The following is a 7,768-nucleotide window of genomic DNA, read 5'->3' on the forward strand; positions in this document are numbered from 1 at the left end:
GGCGCGTATAAATAGAAACACAGTTGTCCATAACTGGCACCCCGCTTGAAACAATAGATCCCGTTCCACCAAGCTCCGCTCTAGTCCGAGGCTTGGCTCCTCCCCTCCGCACGCGCGCGCGCGAGTTGCGTGTAGCGGGTGGGTGACAGCTGGGATCGCGGCGCTGCGCTCCAGTCCAGTAAAGAGGCTTCGTCTTCCAAATAGGATGACCGCGGGCTTCTCGGGGGGCAGCGACTGCGTTCGGTACAGCCAGCAAATGGTACGGCGCAGCTCCGTCGGTCGTTCTGGGACAGCCGCGTCGGGTTTCGCTCAGTCTACCTGAGGGAGTTTAAAGTGCACTAAAAAAAACGGCTGGGTGTCTTTCTTTTCGTTCCTATTTTTTTTTTGTGCGTGTGTTTTTCTCTCCCCCCCCCCCCCTGTAGTGTGGATTTGCGATGGATGCTCCGCTTTTAAGAGGCGCGATTTGAACAAACCCAAAACGCGCACAGGGAGGCTTCGGAAAAGTAAGCGCTCGTATATCTTGTTATTTTTGAAAGGAGCGCCCCCCCCCCTCCCACCACCACGCGACTGAACGGCTTTGGAGAGCCGTATCTTATGGATTACTAAAGGAGCGAGCTACGCCACCGACTCCGAGGCTTATATCTTATTCATGAGCTGAAGGTAAGGTTGTTTATTTCCAACTTTTGGTCCTTTCTGTTTGTTCGGTGGGCTTGGGGTTTTTCTACCCAAGCGACAAGTGCACGAGTGTCCCGGGGTTCCCTGTCCGCGCGCAAGGGAGCTCGAGGCTTCGCGAAGCCTCGAGCTCCCTTGCGCGCGGACAGGGATTTCTGAGTTGCCAAAAAAATAAAATAAAAAATTCTTCTTCTTCTTTTACCCTGAATACAACGACGACCGCGAGTGTTGCTCGTGAACCGACACGGACGACAGCGCCACGCTAATCCCTATTATTATTATTATCATTATTATTGCTAATCCCTATTACCGTTGTTTGTTTATCGAGTAGACGGGACGTGTCAGGCGGTGCTGGGTTCCGCATGTGTCGGCATTAAAATAGTCGCCATTAAAACGACAGATCGCCTACTTCAGTGTGAGATTTACATCGGACCGGGGAGCGATCCTGAGGGGAACTTGCCGGAGGACCGGGATCGATCGCTTGTCCCCCCCCCCTCCCCCGCCGTAGGGCCCTCCGTATGAAGATGCCCCCCCCTTTTTTTTTTCTTTGCGTTTGTTTTCGCAAATCTTGACACAGGACACCTGCCCCTTCCGCCGTGGCACGCGGCGCGTGCAGAGGTGAGGTGATTGACGCGCGTCGGGGAGGGAAAAAAAAGTCGTCGGCGGTGAAACACGTGAAATCCACCGCGCCGAGCCATTCTGCGCTCCCCCCTCCACCACCTTGTTCACGACACGGCCCGAAAAGACAAAACTTCAGCTGTCAACGTGGAGCTCTACAGCCCAGATTCGCTTGTGTGCGCTATACGCCACCTCTCACTCTTTAGCCTACCGCAGATCAGCAGTTTATTCCTCCGTGGTCTCCATCAGAGGATGGAGAGATCTGACTCAGATAACCATTCTTTGACACTTTGGGCGTCTATCTCCCTCTTCGGATAATAGAGCCTCTCTCTCTCTCTCTCTCTCTCTCTCTCTCTCTCTCTCTCTCTCTCTCTCTCTCTCTCTCTCTCTTTTTTTTTTTGTTCATACGCACGCGCACGCGCCCACATACGCGCGCGCGCCCAGTGTACTACACGCTGTTTTATTGTGGACTTGCTATTCAGGAGAGTTTCCTATAGTTTATTTAGGGTGTGTTCAATCGTGTCCGGCTGTGACAGGCAGGACGGTCACTTTTGCTCCGGCGGGCACAGGGGGTCGATCAAAAGTTGTGTTATTCTAGCCAGAACGGTGTCGTATCGGATTCAAATTTGGATTTGCCATTGAATCAAGTGCAACCGCACGCTATTCCCTTTACGAGCCGGGAGAGGAGACAGAGGCCTCACAGACCACATCCAGCAAGTCTAACTGCCAACACCCAGTCACCTCCCCCCCAATTCATCGCTCTCTCTCTCTCTCTCTCTCTCTCTCTCTCTCTCTCTCTCTCTCTCTCTCTCTCTCTCTCTCTCTCTCTCTCTCTCTCTCTCTCTCTCTCTCTCTCTCTCTCTCTCTCCTGTCCCTCTCCTCCTCTCTCTACCTCGACCGAGTAGGGAAGATTTCCCAGAGGCACCGAGGATACAGGAACGCTGCTCAAACTCCAAATGTGGGTTATAGATGGTGAGGAGTGCAAGGCTGGCGGTGGTGACAGAATCGGGTGAATCTGGGCGCAACTAAATACTGAAAGCTAAATAAGCCCTCTCGTCAGCTGAGTTTCGGCAGCAGCAGCAGCACGTGGCGTTTAGGAAATACGACTCTCTCATACCGATCTTTATAAAAATGAAAGAAGAAGAAGAAAAAGCAGGATGACTCTACAGCCGGCACTGAGAGGAAAGGCGTTTCATCTATTTTTGATGAATTCACTGGAAATGTTGGGATATTTCCGTGTGTGCGTGTGTGTGCGTGTGTGCGCGTGTTCCATGTTTTTGTATCCGTTACCTCGTGGTCTTTACTGCATGCAGCGTAGTGGGAACTGCTCACATAGCTTGCATTGGTGACCACGCAAGGGTTTTAACCTCCTCTCTGCAGACGACATCCCCCCGCCAGGCCTTCCAACGTCCTGCGGTCATGTTTAGCGGAGATGCTGCACACGCTGCTGCACCACCAACCCGAGCCCTAATCCCGCTGTTGACACGTGGCGCGTTGACACGTTGGCGCCGCTGAGACGTGAATTACAGGACGGGTTACCTTTGTGACAGCGAGCGTGCCGGTTTCCTCCCGGAGCGGGAGGATGGAGCAGAGCCCAACACACTGAGGCCGGGTTGATGCTTCTGTTTGGAGCAATGCTCTGTGCAGCGTTTGATACGCCGACCCCCCCCCCCCCAACAATGGCAATGGGGATGGTATTGCGTGTGACTGATGTGGATTTGTCACACTGTGTGTGCGTGTGTGTGCGTGAGAGAGAGAGACAGGGAGAGAGAGGTGTTTGCATTTGTCAGTCAAGCACAGATGCGTCTACTCTGGATATGTCTGAATAATTGATCAACGGTCTTGCTCTTGTGTTTAAATCAAGTGGCCCTCTATGACACAAAGCGACGCCGGTCAGTTGCTGTTAACCACCGGTCCTCATTCAGTCAGCGTCAATACCCAACGTCCAATGACGCCTATGTTCATGCATTTTCGATGAGCGCCATGTTTTATTTATGTGCATACTTGGCGTGTGGGCTAGTTTTTTTTCCTCCTCCCTCCCCCCTGAAACAATTACCGTGTACGAGATCATTAAATCCCCCTCAATCACCCGCATGTGATTTATTAGTACTTAACCCTGTTCTGAAATCGACGGCTCTCTAAATTCCTGCCCGCCGCCCCGCCAACACCCGGAAGTACGGTGGCCGAGGAGATTCGCTAGTGACGTAACCGCGATGGCGTCACCAGACGTAGCTTTGTTCATACGCGCGTCTCCGTGCGGGTCTTTTACAAGCCGGGGTGTTTGTAAAAGGTTGCATTATTTTTTTTAACGTCTGCTAACTTGTCTACCGCTGAACGAGTCACGGTACATGATCAGTTTTTTCTTTCTTCTTCTTCTTCTTCTTCTTCTTCTTCAAGTCACTCGAGACGCGAGCGTCCTCCTCAGCGCGAGTCTCCTGCGACTCAGTGGGTGCAAAACAGCGAGTGAGAAGAAGAGGAGAGGTGGATATTTTTACCAAAGCGCCACAAATTACACAACACCTTCCGTGTAAAAACATTTTTTTCCCCCAGCTTCACCCTTCTGTCTCTTCATTGCTCCGATTTCATTTAATTAGCATTTGCCGACCCTCAGATGTCTGGCTCCATTTAGGTTATAAATACCTTTCATTTTAGCGAAGGAAACACGCTGGAGGATGCTGGGGCCAGGCGGTCGTATAAAGAGGCGATAAAATGCAACAGCAGCCTCTCGTCAGCCCCCGGAAATGACCGCCGGTTTCACCCGGAAGCTGTGACCAACTTGCCCGGCGTTTCCTCGGTTAGGTTGGGACTTGGTGAGGCGGATTACGGGGAATGATAAATGAAAGCCCCGTGTGCTATAGGGACTTAATATACTTCATTGTTGAGCATGCTCCAGTGTGTTCTGCTCACACCATGGCTCATTGAGAGTGTAATCACTTGGTCTAATATGTGCCAACGTGATGATTCACACACACACGCACACACACACACGTGCACATGTACATGAACACATGCACGCGTGTACACACACACACACGCACACACACACACACACACACAAAATGTCCACAAGTGTGTTTCTTTAGAAATGGCTGCCTCCAACTACTTAGCCTTGACCTCTCCAGCTCGCTATAAATTATATCCATTGAATGAACCGTTCACGTGTGAAAAAAGAAGAAAAAAACACCTCTGTTCATACTCGTTACATTAACATAATTGATTGAGTGTGTTGTGCGTGCCAAGAAAGCCCAAGGCATGCGGGACCAAGCGAAGCTTATTTTGGGCAGGGCGCCTCAAGTCGGTGGCAGAATTGGCTGGGTGTCCTCAGCCGTGTTGGCTGTAGGTCCTTGGCAAGGCTCTGTTGTTGGAAATTAAGTGAATTAAAAAGTGATGGTCGGCCCCGTCCAAGAGCAGGCTGTTGAGTAGCCAAATGGTTTGAGTGCTACGTCCGAGCCAAGCGAAAATCCATCCTCGGGAGCCCCTAATATTTGGTTTCAGCGTCCTCCTCGTAGTGCCTTCCGCAGTGAAAGGGCCACGGCGGCTGCTCGTTTGGGACGTTGTGCGGTTGTGACACCGTCCCTACGAGAACTGAGTTTGGCTTTCTGTCATCACTCACATGGGGGGGGGGGGGCAAGGAAGATGGGAAGAAGGAAAAAAAACTGTCTGTTTGCAGAAATAATTCACGCCGCGCGGCTGCTTTGTGCTTTCCTGGGGAGTGAATGAATGACCAGCCTTGGGAAAAAAAAGGGCCATCCGTCGTACTACAGAGCCGATGATGTAAATCACAGTGCGTTGTGCAGAAACATCATGTCCTAATTCCACTTCCAAGGCTAAGCTTTTACAGGTTAGAGCTGTGGCTGTGAGTCATGGTGAGAGAGACACAGAGTGTTGAGATTCATTAGGGCCTGCATCCGCCGCTATGGCCGCTGCCTCTTACTCTGTGGTTGCCTCTGTGGCTGGTTAGGCTGCTGGCTGCCTGTGAGGAAGTATGCATCAGTGGATGTTAACCATGAGGAGAACTCTTCCACCTCTTCATGCACTCTTCTCCTCTGCTGGAGTGGTTCATAACACGCTATGTCTGTGTGTAACTTTATCGGTGTGTGTAGCTTGTGGTGTAACACGTTGTATGTGTCAGGCCCTTTCCCACCCCCCCTCCTTTTCCTCCCCGGTTGTATCCAGCCAATTACCCCCACTCTTCCAAGCCGTCCCGGTCACTGCTCCACCCCCCCCTCTGCCCATCCGGGGAGGGCTGCAGACTACCACAGGCCTCCTCCGATACATGTGGAGTCGCCAGCCGCTTCTTTTCACCTGACAGTGAGGAGTTCCGCCGGGAGGACGTAGCGCGTGGGAGGATCACGCATCACGCTATTCCCCCCCAGTTCCCCCTTCCCCCCGAACAGGCGCCCCAACCGACCAGAGGAGGTGCTAGTGCGGCAACCAGGGCACATACTCACATCCGGCTCCCCACCCGCAGGACACGGCCAATTGTGTCTGTAGGGACGCCTGACCAAGCCGGAGGTAACACGGGGATTTGAACCGGCGATCCGTGTGTTGATAGGCAACGGAATAGACCGCTACGCCACCCGGCTGCCCCCCTTTCCCATCTTCTGTGTCTTGATCCGTACATGATGGCACAAAGCAATGGGGGTGGCTTACGGTTGAGGACTACAGCGCGTGTACTCTGCATTTATGCAATCTGTGATTGCGTGTGTGTGTGTGTGTGTGTGTGTGTGTGTGTGTGTGTGTGTGTGTGTGTGTGTGTGCCATTTTCTAAGTGCATCTGTCCCCACCTCTCCCCAGGCCCCAGCGATTGGCACTGCATCTCTCATCTATTAATCATAGAGAGCGCTTGCTCTCTCATTCCGTTGCCATAGTTTCAGGACCCGAGACAGTGTTGGGGTGCCTGGCTGCTTAGATAGAGGAGAAGCGAGAAGAAGAAGAAGAGGAAGAGGAGGAGGAGGAGAGATGAGAAGAAGAGAGGAGGACAGCGTGGATAGGTTGAGATAGAAGAGAGGAGGAGAGGAGAGGCGAGGCGAGGCAAGGAGGGAAGGGATGTGTTGAGGAAATGAGGTGAACACTGGAGAGAGGGGAAGGACCAGCAATTGCAGCTGGGGAGAAGAGGGGAGTGGGGAAGGGCTGGTAAGAGCCACCGCTGGCTTGTTCACTGGGCAGCTCCTCTCTCTCTCTCTCTCTCTCTCTCTCTCTCTCTCTCTCTGTCCGTGGATGAGTGTGTTTTCAAGAGCCAAAATGGATTCCATTTTTATCCCAGCAGTGAACCCCTCTATCTCCTTCTGTGCCTGTGTGTGCCCTTCTGGCCGTGTGCCCCCCCCCCCCCATCTCTCCTCTCAGGACAATGTAGGGGAATATTTTCACAGTAGGCAGCAGCTTGTCCCGTGCATTGCGCATGCACGAGGCCGGTACATTTCTCCGCGTGTTACCGGCGCGCCGACTGGCTTTGATCCCCCCCCCCCTGCGCTACAGCGGCAGAGCCGTACACCGAGCGGAGATGGGAGACTGGGGGGGGGCGGGGGGGGGACGGGTTAGCGTCTCTAGTTTCACACGCAGTCGGACGTTCTGTTGGTAAATCGCGCAGAGTCCGCGCGTCGTTCAATGTCGGCTTTTCACGGCGGAGAGCGCCGCTCTTCATCATCACCCGTCCCTCCGTCCTATTGTCGGTGCCGGTGTCTGTCTCCTTCTTCCCCCCCTTGTTTCCTTTTGGTTCTCGTTTGCTCCACTTTCCTCTTTCCCACATTTACATTTTTTCCCCCCTCCCGTGCAGCTGAGTTGAAGGGGTATTGAACATGTGCTACTTTCTGGAAGGATGCTCTTGGTTTGGCTCCGGGCTTTGTGCCCCCCACATGAGCTCATAATTTCCTCCGGCTTTTCTAATGCCTAAGCGTACTCCTAATGTGGCGGTTACACTATCGCCGTGTTTCATCACACGATACTCCGCCGCCGGCTGTTTCCAGCGGGAGCTGTTGGACACGGCGAGGGCAGGCGGTCGACCGGCAGCGCTGTGATCACGCAACGCACAAATGGCTGTCCGGTCGTTTGCGCGCACATTCGGCGGCACACGCGCACGCGCACGCAATTCACGCTGCGCCACGCGCACACAAATATACCGTCTACACGCAGACGCACGGCGCACGCGCCACACGCTACACAACCACAAAGAAAGAGACACGCGGGCAAACCCCCACATAAACACAGCCATGCTAGTTAGTGTAAACTACTAATAAGACACGTTAGCCCCTAGCTAGCGGTTCTGACCCTTTAGCCCAGGGGTCGCTAATTACTTTTCATAGCGGGCCACTTTTAGGGCCACTTTTAAAACCACGGGCCACTCAACCTCCAGCAGCATGTTCGTTAGTTTGTTTTGGTGTCGATACGTTGCAGGTATTAAAATTTAAACAGAGATTTTTCATCTATTTTTCGATATATTACTAGTCTTACTTTTTACTAAGAAATTAAATATATATAT

At 52.7% G+C, this 7,768-nt stretch overlaps 1 protein-coding gene across 1 annotated transcript in view; it reads left to right on the forward strand.

Moving 5' to 3' along the window:
• Positions 1 to 217: 217 nt before the first annotated feature.
• sema6a (sema domain, transmembrane domain (TM), and cytoplasmic domain, (semaphorin) 6A) overlaps positions 218 to 7,768 on the forward strand; it is a 133,336-nt gene continuing 125,785 nt past the window's right edge. Inside the window, exon 1 of the mRNA XM_056278492.1 lies at positions 218 to 660. The gene's annotated coding sequence lies outside the window, so the exon portion shown is untranslated. The remainder of the gene's footprint in view (positions 661 to 7,768) is intronic.

Source organism: Lampris incognitus, chromosome 1 (assembly GCF_029633865.1).
Source record: "Lampris incognitus isolate fLamInc1 chromosome 1, fLamInc1.hap2, whole genome shotgun sequence".
Lineage (NCBI taxonomy): Eukaryota > Metazoa > Chordata > Actinopteri > Lampriformes > Lampridae > Lampris > Lampris incognitus.